Here is a 14,467-nt window from a genome sequence, read left to right on the forward strand (position 1 = left end):
ACCTGGATCCTAGATGAATTTAACTGTAATGAGCTCACCAGCATAGCGTCCCAAACAAAAACAACGCCTGGCGGCAGAAAGGGAAATCTCAGGTATTCTTCCTCCTCAGGGATCTCTCATTGATATCCAGCCAAGACAATGCCGCCCCAGCCGTATCAAAAAAATGAGTCTCTCCGTTCGCAGCAATCCGCAGCTTAGCAGGGTACATCATGGAGTATGGCACTTGCAGGTTGCGCAGTCGTTTTTTGATCTCAATAAATTGCGCTCTTTTACGTTGCACTTCCATGGAGAAATCAGGAAATATTGATATCTTCCTCCCATCAATTGCAAGTTCTTTGATATCTCTGGCTTTGCGCAGGATAGTGTCCCTATCTTTATAGTGCAGTAGTTTAATCAGAATAGGACGGGGGGGTGCTCCCGGCTGTGGGGCACGCGCAGGGACCCTGTGCGCCCTTTCAATGGTGAAGAAAGAGGATAGTATGTCTTTTCCCATGGTGTCTTTAAGCCATTTTTCAAAGAAATTCAGTGGGTCATTGCCCTCTATCCTCTCTGGGACCCCCACCAGTCGCAAATTACTTCTGCGGGAGCGATTTTCCAAATCATCCACCTTGTTTAGCAGTGTGGAGATATTTTGCGTGGCCTTTCCCAGCTCTCGTGACATTGGTGGTAATTTATCCTCTGTTGTACTCACTCTTTCCTCCAACTCCCCCATTCTGACAGTCACCCCTTGCAGCTCACGTTTAATACAGGCCATATCTGAGGTGACAGTTCCCATCTGGCTGCTTAGAGTGGCCAATGTGGTATTGCAAGAGTTAATTGCTGCCAGAATGTCTCTCAGTATGGCCTCAGTGAAAACAGGTGTTGTTTGCTCCACATCTCCCCCTCCTCCCTCTGCCAGCACAGGCCTGTGTGTCTGCATACCTTGTGCTGCTGAACATGCAAGGCCCAGGGTACTCACAGTCTCACTGTCGGGTATGTTTTCTCCCTGCTCCAGGGCCCGTTCAGCGCTGCCATCGGGTGCCTCGTTGCAGGTAGGCTCTGTGCCAGGGGCCACTCTGGCAAACCGCTCCAACCTGCTTGCTACTCCCACTGCTCCAGCTCGGGATGGTGTGGATGCCGGCGGCGCCATATTGGATTCTTCAGAGGCACGCTCCTGCACGTCTCTGTCCCTTTTATTGCAGCTGCGGGTCAGCATATCCTGGCTGTGCTCGCTTCCCTGGGTGTTATAAGTTGTGTTGCAGCCCTCCAGGGTCGGTAGTGCCTGTCAGCAAGGCCGGTGTGCAGGATATTTCAGGATCCAGGCAGGAGCTCACCCACGCTGCTTCCTCTCTACATGAGGTCCAGGCCACGCCCCCGGTCATTCACATTTCTAACCGCAAACCGTGAGTGGCATCACGACATATAAAAACTGACATTACCTGTTCGCCATATTGAACAAGCCCTGTGGCGTCCCTAAACAGGATCGACATCCCTGGGGCGTCACATCTTTTTTGGTGTCACGAACAGAATCCTGCTAGCTGACAGCCCAGAAGACGTCCCTTGGATGCGAGGGAGAAAAGGTCCCTTATCCCGAGGGAGGAGCAGCTATCGCTGACTTGTCCGGACAACCCATCTGCCGCCGTTGCAAGGAAGCAGGCCACAATGCGAGAGTCTGTCCTTTAAACGGGCTAAACCTGAGGCCAAGGGCCAGTCCTCAGGATTAAGAAAACCTGGCCCGGCTGACTGCCGTTACCAGTACGTGGGTGGACGACCGGTCCTGTCCATCACCCTGGACGGGATTCCAACCCCAGCATTATTGGACACCGTGTTGTGAATGTCAGTTATGCTTTTGCTGCTGTGAGGCTCCCTCTTGTGGTCAGGAATGGTTTGGACAGAGACCAGGTGTGTTAGAGCAATTGGTGTTCCCATTGCTAACTCTCTACCTATTTAAACCTTGGTCTGCTAGCAGTCTGAGCCGGATGTCATTTGTTCTTTAGTTTTCCAGCCTTCTCATCCTGCTCCAGACCACATCTACCCCAGATAAGTGCTTGGTTCTTTCTTATGTTGTTTTGGCTCTTATCTGAGTTTGTCATTTACTGTGGTTGTTTTCAGTTTATTTGCAGGCAGCAATCTTCCCTCTCAGTTGCTTAGCTGGGAAGCTCCCTGCAGCTATGTTTGGAGTATTGCTCCTATAAGTCCATGTGTTTGTTGCTTCTTGAATGTGTAATGGTTCCTGCTTTCTGTTCATTGGTATGACAAGAGCGCCTGGTTGTTACAGGGGGCTGTCTGATAATAACCTAAAGGAGTATCAGACAGTCAGGGTCCACCGTGCAAAGACTCTGCTGCAGACTATGGCAGAGTGCAATACCTCTGTTAACTCACAGAAGGATATAATAAGTAAGTAAATCAATTCCTCCCTTACTTGGAGGGTGTGTGGAATGATCTCTGTTAATAACCACAGAGACAAAGGCAATGTGTGCGAAATGGCACCTACCTAGGTCCGCTCTTCTAGTGGTGCAAAAGAGACGAACAGCAGCGTAAGCCGCACAAAGCTCCTACCTGCGTTCGCTCCACTAGTGTGCGAGGACACGAACCACTAGATATGGCACCTGCCTAGGTCCGCTCTTCTAGTGGTGCAAAAGAGACGAACAGCAGCGTAAGCCGCACAAAGCTCCTACCTCTGTTCGCTCCCCTAGTGTGCGAGGATACGAACAACTGCCAGACGCAGTATAAGGAACGTTACCCTAGCGGCAACGTCCACCTACGAGTCGAACCACAAGGCCCAGCCAGACCATGTGCCTCAGGCACCTGCCTATGTCCGCTCCCCTAAGAGGTAAGGATACGGACAGCAGCCGAAGCTGTAAGGTATAAGAACGCTACCCTGCCGGTAGCGCTCACCTAGCATAGACAGAGGAATGCCTAGAGGAACGCGCACAGAGCGTCTACTCATATGCACGAACCAAGAGGACTGAGCGCCATGCGGCATGTGTCAGGGTCTTATATAGACTCTGTGCCTCATCCAAGATGGAGGACACCAGAGCCAATCCGCTGCCAGAACGACAGGAGTGACGTCATGCTGGCCTATCACCGAGCAAGGCATCACAAGCACATGACCAGCGACCAATCGGCATAGAAGGTGTCAGAGACATGTGACCTCGTGTCAGCGATGACGTCACCCGCACATGTGCAATGGCTCCAATATAGGACTTAGTCTCCGGCGCTCGCACATGTGCAGTAGCAAGAAATCTGGACTTAGTCTCCAGCGCTCGCACATGTGCAGTAGCAAGAAATCTGGACATAGTCTCCAGTGCTCGCAGCAACCGTAACACTGGTATAGGACGGAGTTCAGATCCAGCGATCTAAGGGCATTTTGTACTATCAGGAATTTGGATTTTTGTAGGGTTTTTCTCTGGCCTCCATCAGCCCTTTTCCTATCCTGTCCTATTTAGTCAATGGGGCTTCACCTTTGCTAATCCTATCATCTATCTGTGTATTGTGTTTTCCTATATCACCGCAGTCTTTGAATGTGGGGGGCTTGCTATACCTTTATGGTCTATTTCTGAGGCAGAGTTATTCATCTTTCCTTCCTTTAGGATAGCTAGTTCTCCGGCTGGTCCGCGGTGCACAGGATGTTAGTTCACCCCTCAGCTACTTCTAGTGTTGATGGTTAGTAAGGGGATAGCGGCCAGATTAGTTGCCAATGCTCATGTCCCCTTTTTACCAATGATTTATGATGATCTTCCATGGTTCCGGATCATAACCACACCGGTTCTCAGGTAACGACAATCCCGTATGTCCTTTATCGCAGGTTTTGGTCGGACGACGATCTCCGACGACCGGACCCTGACCTTACCATCTATGCAGCTAATGGACAACCTATAGACCAGATTGGGGTCAAAGAGGTGACCATAAAGGTGGGGAGGCAGGAATTTAAGGGACAAGAACTAATTGTTGTGGACAATGATGTTAAGGAAAGGAACCCACAAATGATTTAAGGCACTAATGTCATTGAGAATTGCCTAGGAGAAGTGTTGTTGTTGCTTCAACAGATTGCTGAGGGTGTTGAGGGCAGACAACGGAGAGCCCTGCAAAGAGAGATCCTAGTAAGCTTGCGGAAGAAACAGTTAAACAAGACTGGTGGTGAAATTGGTAGTGTATGGGTGATAGATGCCAACCCCATTGTGATACCCCTATGGAGCAAGATAATGATGTGGTGTAGGGCAGTGTTAGGTCTCAGAGGATGGGATTACCAGGCTGTAGTAGAACCCACTCATTCAGAACACTGGCCCACGATCCTGACAGCCAGAGGAGTAGTTGACGTACACAAGGGAAGGGTACCCGTACAAGTGCTGAACTGTGGGGAGGTGGAAGCTAGACTGCCAAGATACGCTACCATTACCAAACTGTTTACCTGCCCAGACAACGCTATACAGCCCGTGGGCTCCCTGACGCAAGCTGACTCAAAAGAGAACGAGGCCTCCCAAGAACAATTAGAAGACTGGTGTCAAAAACTCCATGTAGGGACTGACTCTACACCACCTACCAAAAACAAGGGGTTCTCCGGGTCGTACAGGAGTACGAGCAGGTTTTCAGTAAAAACCCTCTAGACTTTGGGAGAATCAAGGGGGTGCAACATCACATACCTACAGGCAGTCATCCTCCCATTAAGGAAAGACATAGGCCTATACCACGAGCCCATTACCAGTGCGCCAAAGACATGCTGAAGGACATGAAAGAGGCAGGAGTCATTGGGGACAGTTGCAGTCCTTGGGCAGCTCCCCTAGTCCTGGTAAAAAAAGAAGGATGGCACAATGAGGATGTGTGTGGACTATAGACGGATAAATCAGATAACACACAAGGATGCCTACCCCTTGCCATGGATAGAGGAATCCCTCGCTGCCCTAAAGGCCTCCAACTATTTTCTACCCTAGATCTCACTAGTGGCTACTGGCAAGTCTCTGTAGCAGAAGAAGATCGGGAGAAGACTGCCTTCACCACCTTCATTGGCGTCTGTGAGTTCAACAGCATGCCATTTGGACTTTGTAACGCTCCCGGGACCTTCCAGAGGCTGATGGAGTGCTGCCTGGGACACCTCAACTTTGAGACCGTCCTGCTCTACCTAGATGACATCATTGTGTACTCCAAGACCTATGAGGACCACGTGAAACACCTGGCTGAAGTCTTTGAAGCACTATCTCGATATGGGATGAAGCTGAAGCCATCCAAGTGCCATTTACTAAAGCCAAAGGTCCAATACCTAGGTCATGTGGTCAGTGCGGAAGAAGTAGCATCGGACCCAGAGAAGGTCACAGTCATCCAGAGCTGGCCCAGACCCACCACCGTCCGGGAGGTACGTCAGTTCCTTGGCCTGGTGGGCTACTACAGGAGGTTAATCAAGGGCTATACGAAGATGGCGGCGCCTTTGCAAGAGCTCCTGGTAGGCCAAGCAAAGAAAGGGAAGGCCTCCGGCCTACCGTTCAACTGGGGAGAAGCAGAAGAACACTCCTGCAGACAAATGATGGGGCCCTGACGGGTGAAGAGATTCTAGCCTACCCTGATTAAGGTCTACCATTTGTGCTGTACACCGATGCAGTAATGTGGGGCTGGGAGCAGTGTTTTCACAGGTGCAGAAAGGCAAGGAACGTGTGATCGCTTACGCCAGCAGGAAGCTCCGGCCTACTGAAAGAAACCCAGAAAACTATAGCTCATTTAAGTTAGAGTTCCTGGCCATGGTCTGGGCTATATCAGAGCGATTCAAGCACTACCTGACAGCCACCAAATTCACCATCTTCACAGACAACAACCCTCTAACCCACTTGGACACTGCTAAATTGGGTGCCATGGAGCAACGTTGGCTAGCCCGGCTAGCAAACTATGATTTCACTGTCAAATACCGAGCCGGTCGCAAGAATGGCAACACAGATGCTCTATCAAGGATGCCTCACTTAGCAGACGAGGGTGAAGATGTGGATGACTTTGAAGAGATCGAGCTGCCAGCGTTCCATCGCCGTGGAGCCAACCAGTGCCAGCAGTCACATACCAGCCACCAAGAAGCGATCCTGAATCCGCTACCTCACTACAACTGGTGGAGACTCAAAAGAATGATCCAGCGGTTGGCTTGGTGAAGAAGCTGATCACTCAACCTGGCGCCAGCCTTGATTTAGAAGCCCCGCCTGAGGCACAGCACCTGTGGAGAGAGAAGGGTCGATTGTTTATCCACCAAGACAAACTCTACAGGAGCATCACAAACCTGAATACGCATGAGAAGGTGTTGCAGGTGATTGTGCCACAGAAGGATGCTCGGATGGTGTTAGAAGCCTATCACAATGGTGCAAGCCACTTTGGTCGGAAAAAGCTGGAGGCACTCAAGGTGAAATTCTACTGGGTGGGCATGAGAGCTGCCCTGGAGAAGTGGTGTAGAGACTGCGGCCCCTGCAACCTCAGAAGAAAAGACCATCACAGTAAGAGAGCACCACTCCAGCCAATCCAAACCAAACAACCCCTGGAATTAGTGGCCCTGGACCATGTAAAGTTGGCGCCCAGCAGACAGGGCTACACCTATGTCCTCACCATGGTTGATCATTACTCCAGGTTCCTGGTGGTAGTTCCAGTCAAGGACTTGACAGGCCAGACTGCAGCCAGAGCTTTCCAAGCCCATTTCTGCAGACCACATGGCTACCTAGACCAAGTGCTCACTGACCAGGGCTCGGCCTTTGAAGCTGAGGTGTTCCGGGAGTTTTGTAACTTTTATGACTGCAAGAAGATCCGTACCACACCCTACCATCCTCAGACCAATGGCATGTGCGAGAAGATGAATCACATTGTTCTCTAGCTCCTGAAAACTCTACCACTAGAAGAAAGGTGCCAGTGGCCAGAGAAGCTGCTTGACCTGGTGGACATGTATAACAATATCCCTGTGAGTTCCACGAACTGCACACCGGCATATCTGATGAGGGCCTGACCTGGAAGACTGCCAGTGGATCTATCTAGAAATGGGAATTGAGACCCTCGAAGACCCTCTACAAGGTGCCGACTGGGATTCCACCCACCAGGCCCAGTACAAGAGAGTACAACAGTGTGTGGAGCGAAGCTTGACCCAGCAGCGGGAGAGACAAGAAAAAGGCTACAATCAAAATGCACCTGCTGCTCCTTTGATGCCTGGAGAAGTGGTCCTCAAAAGAAAGAGGAGAAATCACAAACTCGACAACCACTGGGAAGAGGAACCCTACACTGTTACCGTCAACACTTAGCCATGAGAAGACATGCCTCATCAGCAAAGATGGAGGAAAGACGACAGCTGTGGTTTCCAGAGACCACCTTAAGAGGTGCCCTGAACAGCTAAGAACCCCTGATGAAGTCCCCAACTCTTCGCAAGTCAAAAGAACAAAGAGAGAAGATGATCCATACAGTGCTTGGTGATTTCCCTGCAAGTTGGCCTCAATACAATGGAGCCATTGTAATCCCAGTGATCACCTGCCCTCAACCCAGAGAAGAAGTTAGAGCATGGGTCCCCAATTCCAGTCCTCAAGGGCCGCCAACAGTGCATGTTTTCAGGATTTCCTTAGTATTGCACATGTGATAATTTAATCACCTGCACAGATGATGATTCCAACACCCATGCAATGCAAAGGAAATCCGGAAAACATGCACTGTTGGCGGCCCTCGAGGACTGGAGTTGGGGAACCCTGAGTTAGAGGGTAAGAAAAACCTGTTCAGAGCCTAAAAGAGTCAGGTGTAGCCAAACCAGAAGACCGCACACACGTATCAGCACCCAGTATAAGCATCATTCACATTGAGACACATACACCGGGTGGGAGGGCACGACCACAGACAGGTGATGGCATTGTACTGCGTAGGTCAAACCGCAGCAACCTTGGTCAGCTCCCACTACGGTATAGAGACAGTATAGTTTACAATGTTTTATGAAAATTTAAAGTAACGTTTAAGTAAAATGTGCCCACAATGACTTTTGCGTGAACTCTTCAAGCATTCTTAGCACCAGGTTATGTGCACTTTACGATGGACCACAGGCTATGAACTGGCTATAGCCACAAACTCTTGCAGGGTACATAGTTACTCCAGTAGTACCAACCCCAGAGTCTGCCTGTTGATGGGGCATGGCTCTGCACCACCAAGGGGGCAGGCCTGTTTATGGGGCCTGCTCTCCAACACAAAGAGACGAAGCAGGTAGGCCTGTTTATGGGGTCTACACTACGCCACCAGGACAAGGAGGACTGTCGCCGGAATAGTTTACGGCGGAACAGGCCGAGACCAGATCACCAAAAGAACTGGTGATCACTCCTTATTCGGGTCTTGGGTTAAAGACTCGTGGGTGGTGGGTGGTGGTGGTAAGGTACCTGGTATGTTTACATGGAAATATCTCCCCTGTGTGGGAAAACTTGTGTTTTGTTTCTTATCTTTGCAGCCCGAGGACGTGCTGTCGATAGCCAAGGGGGAATGTTGCGCCCCTGACCCGGTCAGGCGCCACTGAGTACTGCACCCATGCTGGGACAGTACTTCCAGGAAATCCTAAGGGCCAGAATGAGGTGTTTACGCACAGACACATAGCAACCAGTTCTCCCACACCAGTAGATGGGACCCTTGGGCAGTCTCCGGAGGGGTCTGGCCTTCAAATCTTGTCAATGGGTGGAACAGATGAGTTGGGAGCTAGAGTGCAGAGGTTGTCAGGAAAGGAGAAGAGCTAGTCTGGTAGTGGTGAGCGGCGGTCGCGAGGCGGGTACGCGCGCGGCCACTAGTCAGACCCTAGTAGCCGTTAGCGGGGGAGAACGGTCACCTGGTGGAAAGAGTAGGATGTACCAGGTGACTAGGCACGTACGGGGTACAGGTCCCTAGAGCAGACTCCAGTTGAACTACCTGCTAAACCTGACGGTAAGGGGAACTACAAGTACCTCACTAACCTCACAGAGTCCGAGCCTCAGCAGCAACGCAGGGACCCATAAGGGGACAGAGCCTGGAGTTATCTCACTTGGTCCACGCTGCCGGCAAACGGGCCAAACACAGGGGAGAAAAGGCAGAAGTGACTCCCTGGATAGACCCCCATGGTACTCCACGTCAGGGGGTTATCTGAACACAGAGTGCTAGGAAGGCGAGCTAACCGGTTACCCTCAGACTGGCCCGAAGGAGACCTGGTCCTACCTGGTTCATCACAGCAATGCCCGGGTCAGCTCACAGCAACATCCTAAGTGAGTAAAAACCAGTTAAAAGACTTTTGGACTCAGCCTGTGTTATTCCAGGACCCGCTACCCTGCTCCTCCGAGCCCCTGGGGCCTGCCTCACTCACGGGAGGCTACATCATCTGGCTGCAGACCCCATCAGCCCCAGACGCTCGTAAAACCTGCAGCGGCGGTCACTCACATCTCTGACCGCAAGCAGTGAGTGGCATCACGACATATAAAAACTGACATTACCTGTTCACCATATTGAACAAGCCATGTGACGTCTCTGAACAGGATCGACATCCCTGGGGCGTCACATACACACACGGCTCTGCTCCGTACACCTCGTACACACACGGCTCCACTCCGTACACCTCGTACACATACGGCTCCGCTCCGTACACCTCGTACACACACGGCTCCGCTCCGTACACCTCGTACACACGGCTCCGCTCCGTACACCTCGTACACACACGGCTCCGCTCCGTACACCTCGTACATACACGGCTCCGCTCCGTATACCTCGTACACACGCGGCTCCGTACACCTCGTATACACGCGGTTCCGCTCCGTACACCTCGTACACACGCGGCTCCGTACACCTCGTATACACGCGGCTCCGCTCCGTACACCTCGTACACACGCGGCTCCGCTCCGTACACCTCGTATACACGCGGCTCCGCTCCATACACCTCATACACACGCGGCTCTGCTCCGTACACCTCGTACACACACGGCTCCACTCTGTACACCTCGTACACACGCGGCTCTGCTCCGTACACCTCGTACACACACGGCTCCGCTCCGTACACCTCGTACACACACGGCTCCGCTCCATACACCTCGTACATACACGGCTCCGCTCCGTATACCTCATACACACACTGCTCCGTACACCTCGTACACACGCGGCTCTGCTCCGTTTACCTCGTACACACACGGCTCCGCTCCGTACACCTTGTACACACACGGCTCTGCTACATCCACACTGTAAACCCCTCCTGACCCCACACATAAACGTCCCCTCATCCAGCACCATGACACCCAGCACAGCAGAGTCCTGCATACACTGAGGAGCTGATCATGTGACCCTGACTCCTCCCCTCCATGTGACATCATCACAGGGCCTGTAAGCACAGAGCAGCCATATATCTAGTGTGCGGCTCTGCAGGTGGAGGTAGGTGCAGGGTATTATATATCTAGTGTGCGGCTCTGCAGGTGGAGGTAGGTGCAGGGTATTATATATCTAGTGTGCGGCTCTGCAGGTGGAGGTAGGTGCAGGGTATTATATATCTAGTGTGCGGCTCTGCAGGTGGAGGTAGGTGCAGGGTATTATATATCTAGTGTGCGGCTCTGCAGGAGGAGGTAGGTGCAGGGTATTATATATCTAGTGTGCGGCTCTGCAGGTGGAGGTAGGTGCAGGGTATTATATATCTAGTGTGCGGCTCTGCAGGTGGAGGTAGGTGCAGGGTATTATATATCTAGTGTGCGGCTCTGCAGGAGGAGGTAGGTGCAGGGTATTATATATCTGTGTGCGGCTCTGCAGGAGGAGGTAGGTGCAGGGTATTATATATCTAGTGTGCGGCTCTGCAGGTGGAGGTAGGTGCAGGTTATTATATATCTAGTGTGCGGCTCTGCAGGTGGAGGTAGGTGCAGGGTATTATATATCTAGTGTGCGGCTCTGCAGGTGGAGGTAGGTGCAGGGTATTATATATCTAGTGTGCGGCTCTGCAGGTGGAGGTAGGTGCAGGGTATTATATATCTAGTGTGCGGCTCTGCAGGTGGAGGTATGTGTAGGGTATTATATATCTGTGTGCGGCTCTGCAGGTGGAGGTAGGTGCAGGTTATTATATATCTAGTGTGCGGCTCTGCAGGTTATTATATATCTAGTGTGCGGCTCTGCAGGTGGAGGTAGGTGCAGGGTATTATATATCTAGTGTGCGGCTCTGCAGGTGGAGGTAGGTGCAGGGTATTATATATCTGTGTGCGGCTCTGCAGGTGGAGGTAGGTGCAGGGTATTATATATCTAGTGTGCGGCTCTGCAGGTGGAGGTAGGTGCAGGGTATTATATATCTAGTGTGCGGCTCTGCAGGTGGAGGTAGGTGCAGGGTATTATATATCTAGTGTGCGGCTCTGCAGGTGGAGGTAGGTGCAGGGTATTATATATCTAGTGTGCGGCTCTGCAGGTGGAGGTAGGTGCAGGGTATTATATATCTAGTGTGCGGCTCTGCAGGTGGAGGTAGGTGCAGGGTATTATATATCTAGTGTGCGGCTCTGCAGGTGGAGGTAGGTGCAGGGTATTATATATCTAGTGTGCGGCTCTGCAGGTGGAGGTAGGTGCAGGGTATTATATATCTAGTGTGCGGCTCTGCAGGTGGAGGTAGGTGCAGGGTATTATATATCTAGTGTGCGGCTCTGCAGGTGGAGGTAGGTGCAGGGTATTATATATCTAGTGTGCGGCTCTGCAGGTGGAGGTAGGTGCAGGGTATTATATATCTAGTGTGCGGCTCTGCAGGTGGAGGTAGGTGCAGGGTATTATATATCTAGTGTGCGGCTCTGCAGGTGGAGGTAGGTGCAGGGTATTATATATCTAGTGTGCGGCTCTGCAGGTGGAGGTAGGTGCAGGGTATTATATATCTAGTGTGCGGCTCTGCAGGTGGAGGTAGGTGCAGGGTATTATATATCTAGTGTGCGGCTCTGCAGGTGGAGGTAGGTGCAGGTTATTATATATCTAGTGTGCGGCTCTGCAGGTGGAGGTAGGTGCAGGTTATTATATATCTAGTGTGCGGCTCTGCAGGTGGAGGTAGGTGCAGGGTATTATATATCTAGTGTGCGGCTCTGCAGGTGGAGGTAGGTGCAGGGTATTATATATCTAGTGTGCGGCTCTGCAGGTGGAGGTAGGTGCAGGGTATTATATATCTAGTGTGCGGCTCTGCAGGTGGAGGTAGGTGCAGGGTATTATATATCTAGTGTGCGGCTCTGCAGGTGGAGGTAGGTGCAGGGTATTATATATCTAGTGTGCGGCTCTGCAGGTGGAGGTAGGTGCAGGGTATTATATATCTAGTGTGCGGCTCTGCAGGAGGAGGTAGGTGCAGGGTATTATATATCTAGTGTGCGGCTCTGCAGGTGGAGGTAGGTGCAGGGTTTTATATATCGCCTCCATACTCCGCGGCGCTGTACACACTATTATCACCGTCACGCTCTCTATAGGCTTTCCTCACACTCGCGGTCAGTGTTGGCCTCGGATGGCAGAGCCCCTCCTGTAACACTGACTCTGGGGGGCTGCTCAGCTCCGGGCAGATGTCCCCTTCTCCTCAGTCACATATTTCCCGCTGCTTCTATATAAGAATACACTGGACAGTTCGGTAAATGATGATCGGATCCTTTATAGCGAATCAAGTGTATTGTGCCAACTACTGCTCATATATAGGGGTCGGGGTCCATTCCTGCAGAGGGGCCCACCCGGGAATTCTCCGCTCCTCCTGTGGGCCAGTCCGAGGTTGACTGCGTTTCCAATTTTACATCTGATAAATCGACTTTCTCTGATGCTTCGTGTTTCACCCATTATTAAGAATGTTTGTCCCTTCGCATCGGGCAATTCTTCATTTGTGCATTTTATTATTTGTCTGTGTCTATAGTCATTTGAGTAGTATTTCTAAATGACACCATTCACTTTACTGTGTAATGTGCTAAAGATGAACCAAATTCAGGGACATTTTTGAAAAAAAAAAACAAAAACGCAGTTTGGCCTTTGACATGTATATTTGGGGGGTGTTTACCGTTGAGTAAAATTGTCCTCGCTTCGTAACATCACTACGATTACCATGATAGCTATGTTAGAACGCTTTTTATATTTTTCTATTAATTTGTTGTTAGAAAGAATCAAAACTTTGTCAAATAAATTAGGTAGGTGCAGGGTATTATATATCTAGTGTGCGGCTCTGCAGGTGGAGGTAGGTGCAGGGTATTATATATCTAGTGTGCGGCTCTGCAGGTGGAGGTAGGTGCAGGGTATTATATATCTAGTGTGCGGCTCTTGCAGGTGGAGGTAGGTGCAGGTCCTTTTCCTGAGACCCGTAGCTTTTTTTTGTTATTTTCCTGCTTCAGGACCTGTTTTTTTAAGTTGTTGATTTTTTTTTTTCGTACCATTTTAGGACACAAACAACATTTTAATTGCTTTTTTTGGAGCAGATTGTGGAGAACGAACAATTCCCACCTACAAAGAATGTAGGGTTCTGTCATTTTTATCATAGATAACTTCAACTGTGACAGAATCCCCCCCCCCCCTCCAAAAAATAAATCCAGAAAATCCCATGGTATGATTTTTCAATAATTAGTTAGGCATTTTATTGCACGAAATAAGTATTTGATCACCGACCAACACAACAAGAATTCTGCTCTCACAGACCTTTTATTTTTTTTCTCCTACTCTGCACTAATTACCTGCATTAATTTCACCTGTGACCCTCGTTACCTGTATATAAGACACCTGTCCACACACTCAATCACACTCCAACCTCTCCACCATGACCATGACCAAAGAACTATCTAAGAACACCAGGATCAAAATTGTAGACCTGCACAAGACTGGGACAATAGGCAAGCAGCTTGGTGAGAAGGTAACAACTGTTGATGCAATTATTAGAGAATAAAAGAAACACAACATGACTGTCAAGCTTGGTCTGGGGCTCCATGCAAGATCTTGCCTCAAGGAGTAAGGGTGATTCTGAAAAAGATCAGGAATCAGCTTAGTACTACACTGGAAGTCCTAATCAATGACCTAACAAGAGCAGGAACCATAGTCTAAAAGATTACCGTTAGTTACACACTACACCGTCATGGATTAAAATCCCCCAACTCATGTCCAGGCCTATTTGTAGTTCACCAATAACCGTCTGGATGATCCAGAGGGGGCATCTGAGAAAGTCACGTGGTCAGGTGAGACAAAAATAGCACTTTTTGGTATCAACTCCACTCGTCGTGTTTGGAGGAAGAAGGATGAGTACAACCCCAAGAACATTGTCCCAACCATGAAGCATGAAGTAAAATGGGATTGTGTCCAGCGCTCCGGAGTGAAAGATTTTCCCAGCAGGTTTAAGATTTCCAAGTTTTATTTTCACAATATGTGCTTAAAAAATGACGATTTTCATCATGGGCGAGACCTCTTCTATACAGAGGAGAGAGGAGAGGACATACAATCATGAAGCATGGGGCCGGAAACATCATACTTAGGGGGTTGCTTTTCTGCAAAGGGGACAGGACAACTGCACCGTATTGAATGCAGGATTGATGGGGTCATGTATCACAAGATA

This window comes from Anomaloglossus baeobatrachus, chromosome 5, assembly GCF_048569485.1.
Source record: "Anomaloglossus baeobatrachus isolate aAnoBae1 chromosome 5, aAnoBae1.hap1, whole genome shotgun sequence".
Taxonomy (NCBI): domain Eukaryota; kingdom Metazoa; phylum Chordata; class Amphibia; order Anura; family Aromobatidae; genus Anomaloglossus; species Anomaloglossus baeobatrachus.